Here is a 12244-nt window from a genome sequence, read left to right on the forward strand (position 1 = left end):
TGGCAGTGTGGCACTGAGTACAAGGGGGAGGGGGGCTACAAGGGGGCTGTGTGTGACGCTACCTACAGGGTGGCTGTGTGTGTGCAGCGCTATCTACAAGGGGGTTGTGTGTGGCGGTATCTACAAGGGGGTTGTGTGTGAAGCTATCTACAAGGGGGTTGTGTGTGGCGCTATCTACAAGGGGGTTGTGTGTGGCGCTATCTACAAGGGGGTTGTGTGTGGTGCTATCTACAAGGGGGTTGTGTGTAGCGCTACCTACAAGGGGATTGTGTGTGGCGCTACCTATAAGGGGGTTGTGTGTGGCGCTATCTACAAGGGGGTGGTGTGTGGCGCTATCTATGAGGGGGTTGTGTGTGGCGCTATCTACATGGGGGTGGTGTGTGGCGCTATCTACAAGGGGTTGCGTGTGGCGCTATCTACAAGGGGGTTGCGTGTGGCGCTATCTACAAGGGGGTTGTGTGTGGAGCTATCTACAAGGGGTTGCGTGTGGCGCTATCTACAAGGGGGTTGCGTGTGGCGCTATCTACAAGGGGGTTGTGTGTGGAGCTATCTACAAGGGGTTTTGTGTGGCACTATCTACAAGGGGGTTGTGTGTGGAGCTATCTACAAGGGGGTTGCGTGTGGAGCTATCTACAAGGGGGTGGTGTGTGGCGCTATCTATGAGGGGGTTGCGTGTGGAGCTATCTACAAGGGGGTGGTGTGTGGCGCTATCTATGAGGGGGTTGTGTGTGGCGCTATCTACATGGGGGTGGGGTGTGGCGCTATCTACAAGGGGTTGCGTGTGGCGCTATCTACAAGGCGGTTGCGTGTGGCGCTATCTACAAGGGGGTTGTGTGTGGAGCTATCTACAAGGGGGTTGTGTGTGGAGCTATCTACAAGGGGGTTGTGTGTGGAGCTATCTACAAGGGGGTTGTGTGTGGAGCTATCTACAAGGGGGTTTTGTGTGGCACTATCTACGAGGGGGTTGTGTGTGGAGCTATCTACAAGGGGGTTGTGAGTGGCGCTATCTACAAGGGGGTTGTGTGTGGCGCTATCTACAAGGGGTTGTGTGTGGCGCTATCTACAAGGGGGTTGTGTGTGGCGCTATCTACAAGGGGGTTGTGTGTGGCGCTACCTACAAGGGGATTGTGTGTGGCGCTACCTATAAGGGGGTTGTGTGTGGCGCTATCTACAAGGGGGTGGTGTGTGGCGCTATCTATGAGGGGGTTGTGTGTGGCACTATCTACATGGGGGTGGTGTGTGGCGCTATCTACACGGGGTTGCGTGTGGCGCTATCTACAAGGGGGTTGCGTGTGGCGCTATCTACAAGGGGGTTGTGTGTGGAGCTATCTACAAGGGGGTTTTGTGTGGCACTATCTACAAGGGGGTTGTGTGTGGAGCTATCTACAAGGGGGTTGCGTGTGGAGCTATCTACAAGGGGGTGGTGTGTGGCGCTATCTATGAGGGGGTTGCGTGTGGAGCTATCTACAAGGGGGTGGTGTGTGGCGCTATCTATGAGGGGGTTGTGTGTGGCGCTATCTACATGGGGGTGGTGTGTGGCGCTATCTACAAGGGGTTGCGTGTGGCGCTATCTACAAGGCGGTTGCGTGTGGCGCTATCTACAAGGGGGTTGTGTGTGGAGCTATCTACAAGGGGGTTGTGTGTGGAGCTATCTACAAGGGGGTTGTGTGTGGAGCTATCTACAAGGGGGTTGTGTGTGGAGCTATCTACAAGGGGGTTTTGTGTGGCACTATCTACGAGGGGGTTGTGTGGAGCTATCTACAAGGGGGTTGTGAGTGGCGCTATCTACAAGGGAGTTGTGTGTGGCGCTACCTACAAGGGGGTTGTGTGTGTGGCGCTATCTACAAGGGGGTTGTGTGTGTGGCGCTATCTACAAGGGGGTTGTGTGTGTGGCGCTATCTACAAGGGGGTTGTGAGTGGCGCTATCTACAAGGGAGTTGTGTGTGGCGCTACCTACAAGGGGGTTGTGTGTGTGGCGCTATCTACAAGGGGGTTGTGTGTGTGGCGCTATCTACAAGGGGGTTGTGTGTGTGGCGCTATCTACAAGGGGGTTGTGTGTGTGGCGCTATCTACAAGGGAGCTGTGTGTGGCCTCTTTAATTTATTTTCTTTGAACTTATTGTTATTATAACTTCATTATAGAACTATATTGCTTGTAATATGTAGAAATGGTTTTATGCTCAAGTTACATTAAAAAAATGGTGAAAAAACATCTAATCTCATTGATTGGTAGAGAAAGCAAACATGTCGAGGGGGAAGGAGATGTCGGGAAATAAGTTGGGGGGGGGGGGTAATCTGAATCTTTTTCCCCCGGGGGCTGGAGAACCGAGCTACACCTCTGTACAAACTGCGTTCTCGCTCACCTCTTTCCTGCTGGTAATGCTGTTTTTGACCCTGGTGGGATTGAGTGTCCACGTCAATGTCAGCTCTGCTACATTACCTGTTTTGCCTCAACTATTCTCAGGTTCATTACACAACCCCGCACCCTGCAGCAGCTTAATAGTCATTAACCCCTCCCCTCCCGGACTCCTGTGCTTTGCAACTTCTTGCTGTTCCTTTGGATGCTGCTGATGAACTATTCAAACCCTGTCTGTCCCTTCAGCCTTGGCTTGAGGAACGTCTATTGTTCCTGATTGGGGACCTGCCCGGTCTGGTGGATTCTGCCTCTAGATCCTTATCCTGGTATTGACCCCTGGTTACTGTGTTGGATCTGCTGCTGTGACCAGTCCTGGTGGTTCATGTCACCTGTACCAAGACCTCTATCCTGTGCTGTGACCTCCTGCTCCTGATATCTCCTGGTTCTGACTCTGGCTACTCTGGACTCAGTTCTTGGCATCTCCTGGTTCCATGTCTAGTGCCTGGTCGCTGCTTTGGGTGTCTCCTGGTTGAATATGAGGTCCGCTTCATCTCTGCCACTCCGGTGTAGGCCACGTCTTGGCCTGTTGTCCCTTCTGTCTGTTTATGGACTGTCTGGTTACCCATTACCTGTTTTGCATCCCTGTCTTTCTGTTGTCGCTGCTGCTTCTAGTTGCCAACTGGTCTCAATCCAAGGATCCACTACCCACGTTCATAAATGACGTTGCTTTATCCTGAAATCGACTTCTCTGTTCCTGTATCTGGTCTGTCAATAAAGCAGCATTACAAAGGCACGCCAGTCTTAAAGAGGTTTTCCTCCCAAAATGAAAAATTGTCCATAAATTACTGAATCCATTAAAAAGTGAATACCAATATGGCTCCACTTCCTATTGAAAAATTAGTTGCCGCATCAAAGGAGAAATAAGACAATATCTCTGTGAATAATATATAATTACCAAATAGTGGCTTCTGTTCTCATTCACTAATGTGTGGAAAACGTGACTTTTTGGATGAAAATCCAGAAAATAATCTCTTTATCGTTATGTCATACAGGCCAGGAGGCACATATCCTGGAGGTATACAATGTGGCTCCTATAGGGCCCCTGAAGAAAAGGGGACACAGCCCTGGTTGGTCCCATCCCCTTTGCTTCTTGGTGGTGAAAAATGGTGTAGGACACACCTGTCAAGAATAACTGCGATGATAGCAAGTGAGAGGCTGGGGAATTGGTCAAAGGGTCTGAAAAAGGGGATGTGGGGGAAACTAGCACAAAGCCCCTATGCCCTGGGGGCAAAAACACCAGCACCTTAATGCGGGCCCGTGTTGATATTTGCTATGGTGTCCCCTCTCTTCCATGTACAAGTCTTACGATCGTAATTCTTTCTTGCACCTCTTGCACAAGACCGAGTTCGGGCCGTGAAAAAATGGTCCGAGTGTTGGCCGCATTTTCCAGGCCCGACCGCGGTACAGGTGAACGGGACTCCTGGCATCACAGACATTTTATGATTCTAGGATTCCCTGCCTCCCCGCAGAACTGCTGTTCTTTCTGTTCAGAAGTTCCGTAAGGAGGCAGAGACGCCATGGTCGGGCTGGGAAATGCGGCCAACACGCCGACCATATTTCACGGCCCCAAACTCGGTCGTGTGTAAGAAGTGTTAGAGCCTTCCGTCAGAGGTGTACAGTACCTCGGCAGGATTTTCCAATATATATCTCCGAAAGAAGGCATTGACGTATGCCAGTATATACCACCAATAGGTTCCCATTGTTAAAAATGTATAACGCATGGTGTATATATAATTTTTTTAACTGTATCGCTCTGTATAAAAGAAGTGTAGTCTACTATGCTATTGTAGACAGCAAAAAACAAAGGTATGCCGATGCAAACCGGCCCAACATACACCAAAAGGACAGTCTTCAGGCATACGCCTGGTGAATAGGGCCCTATGGAGCGTTCCTGCCGCGTACGGTATATAAACAGAGCTTTATTCATACATTAGTCTGTTTTATATTGTTTATGGACTCGGTTGTCTGTGTTCCAGGGAAGAGACAATTTGACCTCATTATGTAATTCCAGTTGCAAAAAACGAAAAAAATAACGCGTTTTTGCCCTGCGGTCTCTAATGCCTTTGTGCTTTTTATATTCCTATATTATTGGTCTGCAAATCAAATGTCCTTTACCATCAAAATATGTTACAGTCATCCGATTAAAAGAACCTAGAATATTGGAATTGATCTTAGAAAATCCCCATGAAGACAGGACAATTTTTTTAGGTAATGTTTTTGTGCTGACCTATTACGTGGCAATGTGCGCAGCCTCATTCCAGATATCAGATCCACGACTCCAGCGGGGATGAAACACAGCTGTAAAGGTAAGTCCAGCGCTTTCTGACGGAAACCCAAAAAAATATTACAAATTCTGAGGTATAAGGATGAATTCATATGTGGCATATTTGTTGCGGACAAACTTCTATCATTTACAGCACAATACGTGTGGATGGGGTATTCAAAATCTCATTCACATTTATCAAAAATAAATCTGTGCACAATTCAGGGCATTCTGCGGATTTTCAAATTCCTAACATGTCAATTCTTAAGTCTTGGATTTTGAACACAAATGAAATTTTTTGCAATGCAAAAATATCAAATCTGCATTAAAATCCACACGTAACACATGCAGATTTTGCTGCAGAAAGATCCATGGCAGAAAGATCCGCCACGTGTAAATTCCCCCTTAGGCAAGAATGGAGGAGGAGCCGCTTAGTCGTTTCAACCCAACATGTTCTTCATCATGGCACGTCGGTCCCACTAAACTTCTCCTCATGTCTTATCGCATTTTCCTTCAGCCTGTACCCTCCACTGAAATATCTGTCAACTGTAAGGACATGTGGACTGTCATGTGGATGTTTTGACCTCTGGGTGCTTTATCATTGTGTACCAATCCAGGTAGGCACAAAAAGCCAATGGGTGTTTGATTCTGTTCACACTGGCATCATGGTTGCACTCCATAATTGCTATATGCAGGGAGGTCGTACAGGTGCAAATACTGATGAACAACTACTCTCACACCTATCATCCATGAGGGGCGGCTGCTTAGTATTATCATTGTACGCAGATAAGACTTCTATAATGGTACGTGTAGTGCACCATGCTGGCCTATTTGTGACGCCTATGCTATTAGATCAGACGGGCTGCCCAGCAACTTCTAAGGCCCTGTTCACACAGAGTTTTGTTTATAAATTTTTTTGCTGCAGAAACCGCGGCAAAAAACGGCCGAAGTTGCCTCCCATTGTTTTCAATGGGAGGTGGAAGTGTTTTTTTCCCGCAAGCAGAAAAAAACGCTCACGGGAAATAGAAGTGACATTTCCTATCTTGACGTGTTTTCCACCTCAAGAACCCCATTGAAATAAATTGGAGATGGAAAAAATATTGTGAACAGCCGACGCGGTTTTTTTCTCAAACGCGTCAAAAATCGCACCAAAAACGACTTAAAAAAAAACGGAGCTGATTTTTCTAGGCAGAATTTTCTGCCTGCAAAAAACTCTGTGTGAACAGGGCCAGTGTACCACATAAAGTACTGACACCCCATTCTCCCACAACATCACAACGCCTGGCTACATTCTACAAAAATAATAAAAATGCTAACCATGAGGAACTAGTTCATATTTTTGCCAAAATACGAAAACTCAGAAGCCGCATCAAGTTCACATCGTCTTGCGAATCATTACACTAAAATCAAAAGCAGATCACTGAAGTGGGCTCACAATTAACAGGGTTCTACCGGATTAGAAAAACATCTATCCAAGGGTTGTGGCTGGTATTACAGCTTCACTACATCGAAGTGAATGGGGCTCAGCTGCAATACCACACACAACCTGTGGACAGGTGTGGTGCTGTTTTTGGAAAAAAGCAGACATGTTTATCTCATCCATGAAAACCTCTTTGAATTAGTATGGCCTTTCTCACTGTTATGTTGATATGTAGTCATTTTGATCACATATTCAGCAAGCAGTGTGAACAGAGCCTGACGACATAAAGAGAGGAGTTCAGGCAGAGGAAGTATTTGCATATATTTGTTGACTGGATGACTATTTGGCTAGAAAGGTGAAGATCCTAAATTATTAACTACAGGTGTGACGTCCTGTCTTTAGATAAAGAAGGCAGGGCAGCTCTGGAGCACAAACTACTGCCCTTACAAGTTAAAGACGGTGTAGATTTAGTTTAGAAGAACATTCATGGCTACTGACTGATTATCTCAATGTACCAGGGGCCATGGAGTAAAATTGTCCATTTTAAAATTAATTTCCACCTTTTAACACATATGGTTTTAACCTGTGCTGATTAATTTTTAATGTATCTTTTTTTTTTTTTTAGCAATAAGAGCTCAGCTCTCCTGATGAAGAGCTCCAAATTTCTATGTCCATGCATAGACATCGATTTAAAAGAGAAAATCCTGGTTGCCTGGAGCAACCACTAGGGTGAGCTGTCGGGATTCAAAGCCAGAAATGTCTGTGTCCTAGGCAGTAGCTCTATTCATTGAGCTACCGGTGAAGCTCCAATGCTGCATCTATTGTCTAAGTTGTCTTGATTCTTGCCTTGTAAGACTTCTTAACTTAATTGCTTGATTAGTCTAACACTTTTGGCGTCCTATATAAGCCTGGCCCTTGCATTGTCTCCCTGAAAGATTATTGAGCTTCGTGCCTCTAATCTAGTTCATTGCTGACTTACTCTACAACCTGTTGCTGCTTATTTGTGTAAGGAACGTGGATTGTTTCCTGACCACGTCTCTTCCTTACGCTTCAAACGGTTGCTGCTTATTTGTGTACCAAACTTGGATTATTTCCTGACCATGTCTCTGCCTTATGCTACCACCTGTTGCAGTTTATCTGTGTACTGAACATGGATTGTTTCCTGACCACGTCCCTTCCTTACACTTCAAACAGTTGCTGCTTATCTGTGTACCAAACCTAGACTGTTACTTGAGTACTCTTGCTATTTTTTTCTGCCACTGGACTCCGAATCTGCTATCAGACTTTGACAGAATTTATTTATTTCTGTTACTTATATAGCACCAACATATTCTGCCGCAATGTACAGAGGTCCTTACTTACTGTCCCCACTGGGCTCACAGTATGTGGTTATTAGGAAAATGGAGCTGCGATAAATTTTGGACATATTTAGGTTTTTTCATGATGGTATTTTTGAGAGTGAATGTTCACTTTAAACCAGTGCTGTTGTAGGGATACGTTGCTTGTACTGGTTGCTTTACATACTGGCTTTGATTTCCTTGCTGACTAATCTGAATTAGTCATCAAGTTGTTTTGGTTGGGCAGAAGACAGCACCACGCTGCTAGCACTCATTAAGATAAATGTTATTATTCATCTTGTAAGGAGTCTTTTCTCTTCCCACGAGGGGTTCTAATGAGAAGAACCATTTGGCTTGTACGGAGTAATTACATCTATAGAACACTATAGGTAATGAATGTTATAGTTTTGAATCACTCATTCAGCATATTAAATAGACAGTGTTAATTATACATGCATGATATTTATCTGTATTTTGTATCTATTAAACTATTAATAATACATATTCTATCATCGCCTTAGGCCTCATGCACACGAATGTGTTTTTGCATCCGCAATTTATCGGCAAAAATACGGATGAATTGTGGATCTATTCATTTCTATGGGCCCATGTACACTATCGTGGTTTCCATTTGTGGTCCGGGCTCATTGAAATCAATGTGTGCATCGTCCGTGATTTGCGGACAGCCCGCGGATGACACTCCACGGCCGCCCGTGCCGTAATCGCGGCCGTTTGCATGAGGACTAGGGCAGATGTGAATTCATAGTACAATATAAAAAAAATTAAAGAATAAAAATGCGCATTTCAGAAAATTGTATTTAGTCACTTAATTTTTGAATTTTCTAATGTGTTCTGCTTATTTTTCGTCACATCATTAAAAAAATAAATGAAAAAATTGTCAATTTTGTGTTGTGCTACTGGGAGGAAAACGCGTATTATTAAAAACTATACCTACTGTAGTGGTGACCATTCATAGGGATTGTCACTTCTCCTATATGTCACTGTAGCAGGACCAGGTAATAGTGATGGCACATGGGGCCCATGTACTGAGGCCTCCACTACCTTTGGGACCTGATGGCCATTTGGTGGCTTGGCTCTCCTTTTTGAAGTCTATATGAGTCACTGACTTGGGTATCTCAATAACTCCCATTGACTTCAGTGGAGGGGGCCACGCGCATGCATGGCCACCTCTTAAGTAGCGGAGATGTGGGGTCTGGTACCCAGAAAAGGCAAAAGAACCGCCACCAACCTTAATTCGGCAATGCACAGGATCAATCTAAGATCTTTAATAGAAGACCATTTAGGTATCGTGAAGTTAAGTGATCAGATGTATGACCATAAAAAATACTATTTAAAGGGTAATGCATGTATACTTTTAATATCAATTGTATTACTGCTACAATGCATCAATAAAAATTCATCAATGTTATAGATAAAATATATATATATATAAAAAAATTCTGCTATTTTGTGTATTCAGCTCCTATGCAGAGCTATGTGACGTCATGGTCACAAACTAAAAACAAACACATGTAGTTTGATCCTGCAATCATGTGTAACTTCCTTTGTCACCCCCCTCTATGTAATAACCTACATACTGTATAGTAGAAGAGGAGGCAGATGGGAGTAATACATGACTGCAGAATCAGACTACACCGGGTTTGTTGTCTGTTACCATGGATACCCATAGCTTTGGATAGAAGCTGAGTTCACAAATGGTAGGAGATTTATTAATCAGGACTATTGCTTTATTTTTTAAATAACATAAAAAATGCTTAAAAGTAGGAATATTTGTGCATTGTAATAAAGTAAATGAAAGGATGGTATGGTATAAATATCTTAGGCTACGTTCACATCTGTGTCGGGACTCCATTCATGGGTTCTGTTGGCGATTTCCGTCAGACTGAAACAAACGGAAGCCATAGGTTTCCGTTTGCATTACTATTGATGTCAATGGTGATGGATCTGGTGCAAATGGTTTCTGTTTGTCACCGTTGTGTAAGGGTTCCGTTGTTTTGACGGAATTAATATCGTAGTCGTCTGCGCTATTCATTCCGTCAAAATGACAGAACCCTTAAACAACAGTGACAAACGGAAACCATTTGCACCGGATCCGTCACCATTGAAATCAATGGTGATGCAAACGGAAACCTATGGTTTTCCGTTTGTTTCAGTTTGGATTCCGTTCATGGGTTGCCCTGACGGAAATCGCCGATAGAACCCATGAACGGAGTCCCGATGCAGATGTGAACGAAGCCTTAGAAGGTTCTTTAGATATAGAATAATAAAATGATAAGCTTTTCAATATACTTTCCTTGATAGTTTTTCTATCCTCTTAGACCCCTGACATGCTACATTCCCATCCATAGTGATGTCACCACATTGGGAAGTGATTGGCCACCACAGTCATGGGACATGTTGTCACTATGGATTACACCTCATCAGATACACTTCCAAACCAAATATTATTATTCCGAATTTAACTCTTATACTTATGATAGGTAGATTATCTTTGGTACACAAAGCATTCTGTGTATAATACTGCCTCCTATAGGCTGGAGTGACACACAGACTTCTCACAGTCCATACATTGAGTCATGTGACATTGTGCGAGTTGCATGAGACGCACCATTCTTCCTGTTTACACCAATATTCTGGAGGTTTAGAGAGTCCACTGTGCCAGTCCTTGGCGCAGGTAGTAGGGTTGATATGTACACCGTGTAAGTTATTTTTTACTGGGGGGAAATATCATACGCTGTCATATGTGTGCTTGGTGTTTTGGGCTGGAGTAGAAAAAAAAACCTTCCCTAGTTTTTAATCAAAAACTTGGAAGCTACAGTTGTGGGACATAATTTTGTATGCTGTAGTGTGAACATTACCCTTCACTGGAAATAACTGGGCCAAAGCCTGAAAAACAGCCCCAGACCATTAACCCCTCCTCCACCAAATATTACTGTAGGCACTATGCGTTCTGGTAGGTAGCGTTCTCCTGCCATCTACCAAACCTAGATTCCTTCATCATACCGCCAGATGGTAACTCATGATTCATCACTCCAGACAACACGTTGCTCCAGAGTCTAGTAGCGACATACTTTACACCACTCCACTCGCCTCCTGGCATTGTGCATGGTCATCTTATGCTTCTGTTCAGGGACCATGGAAACCCATTTAATAAAGCTCTGGACATACAGTTCTTGTGTTTGTCACTTCAAGAGGCAGCGTGGATCACTGTAGTAAGTGATAGAATAGAAAATGGGCAACTATTACACACCACACGCTTCTGCATTTGCCGACACAGTTCTGTGAGTTTACATGGTCTACCGCTTTGTGGCTGAGCTGTTGTTGCTCCTAGACGTTGCACTTCACAATAACAGCACTTACAGGTGACCAGGGCAGATCTAGCCGATAGTAATACCACTCACAGGTGACTGGGACAGATCCAGCAGATAATAATAGCACATACTTTTGAACAGGGCAGATCTAGCCGATAATAACAGCACTTACAGGTGACCGGGGCAGATTTAGCAGATAATAATAGCACTTACAGGTGACCAGGGCAGATTAGAAATGTCTGAAACTGACTTGGGCAAATGTGGCATCCCATGACGGTGCCACGTGTTAAGTCACTGAGCACTTCAGTACGACCCATACGACTAGAAATGTTTGTTTATTGAGATAACATGGCTGTTTGCTTGTTTCTATGCACCTATTTTACAATAAGGGTGACTGAAACACCTGAACTCAATAATTTGGAGGGGGTCCACATACTTTTTGCCATATTCTGTATCTGATGCTTTGCATGGCACTGCTGCCCTTAAAGGAGTATTCTGACCATAAACATTTATGGTGTATTCATAGGTCCTGTGAACCACGTTGAGTCAAGCTAAGCGTTTCAGAAAGTAAGGAAAAGAAAGCACAGGTTAATGCCCCATGCACACGACCGTAAAAACTCTCCGTAATTGCGGACCATGATACCGTCCGCAATTATGGACCCATTCAGCTCTATTGGCTGTGGACACCTTTCCGTATCGCAACGAATGGGTGTCTGTGACGTAGAAATGTTCTGAAATTTATGAAAAATGTCCGTCCTTTTGCATTTTACGGGTCGTGCTCCCATGATTTGTATTTGGTTTACATAGGTGGGAGTGCCAGAGTAAGGGTATGTTCACACGGCCAAATTTCAGACGTATACGAGGCGTATTATGCCTCGTTTTACGTCTGAAAATACGGCTCCAATACGTCGGCAAACATCTGCCCATTCATTTGAATGGGTTTGCCGACGTACTGTGCAGACGACCTGTTATTTACGCATCGTCGTTTGACAGCTGTCAAACGACGACGCGTAAAAATACAGCCTCGTCAAAAGAAGTGCAGGACACTTCTTTGGACGTTTTTGGAGCTGTTTTCTCATAGACTCCAATGAAAACAGCTCCAAAAACGGACGTAAAAAACGCCGCGAAAACGGCGTGAAAACGCCGCGAAAAATGCGAGTTGGTAAAAAAACGTCTGAAAAGCAGGGTCTGTTTTCCCTTGAAAACAGCTCTGGATTTTCAGACGTTTTTGTTGACTACGTGTGAACATACCCTTAAGATCCCTACTGTAACGTCCGCGGTCGCAGACCGCAGACTCCTATCATCCTGCAGACGTCTTCCTCCCCAGAGATGCCAACACATGTGGCCGTCCTGTCCTGCAGTGACCACTAGGGTGCGCGCTCAAGCTAATTTCCGGCCTTAATGGGCCAGAGCACACACATGTTTTAGATTGACTGATTGCTCCCATGATCATCCTGGATAGAGATGAGCGAACTTA

The sequence above is a fragment of the Rhinoderma darwinii genome, chromosome 5, assembly GCF_050947455.1.
Source record: "Rhinoderma darwinii isolate aRhiDar2 chromosome 5, aRhiDar2.hap1, whole genome shotgun sequence".
In the NCBI taxonomy this organism is placed as follows: Eukaryota; Metazoa; Chordata; class Amphibia; order Anura; family Rhinodermatidae; genus Rhinoderma; species Rhinoderma darwinii.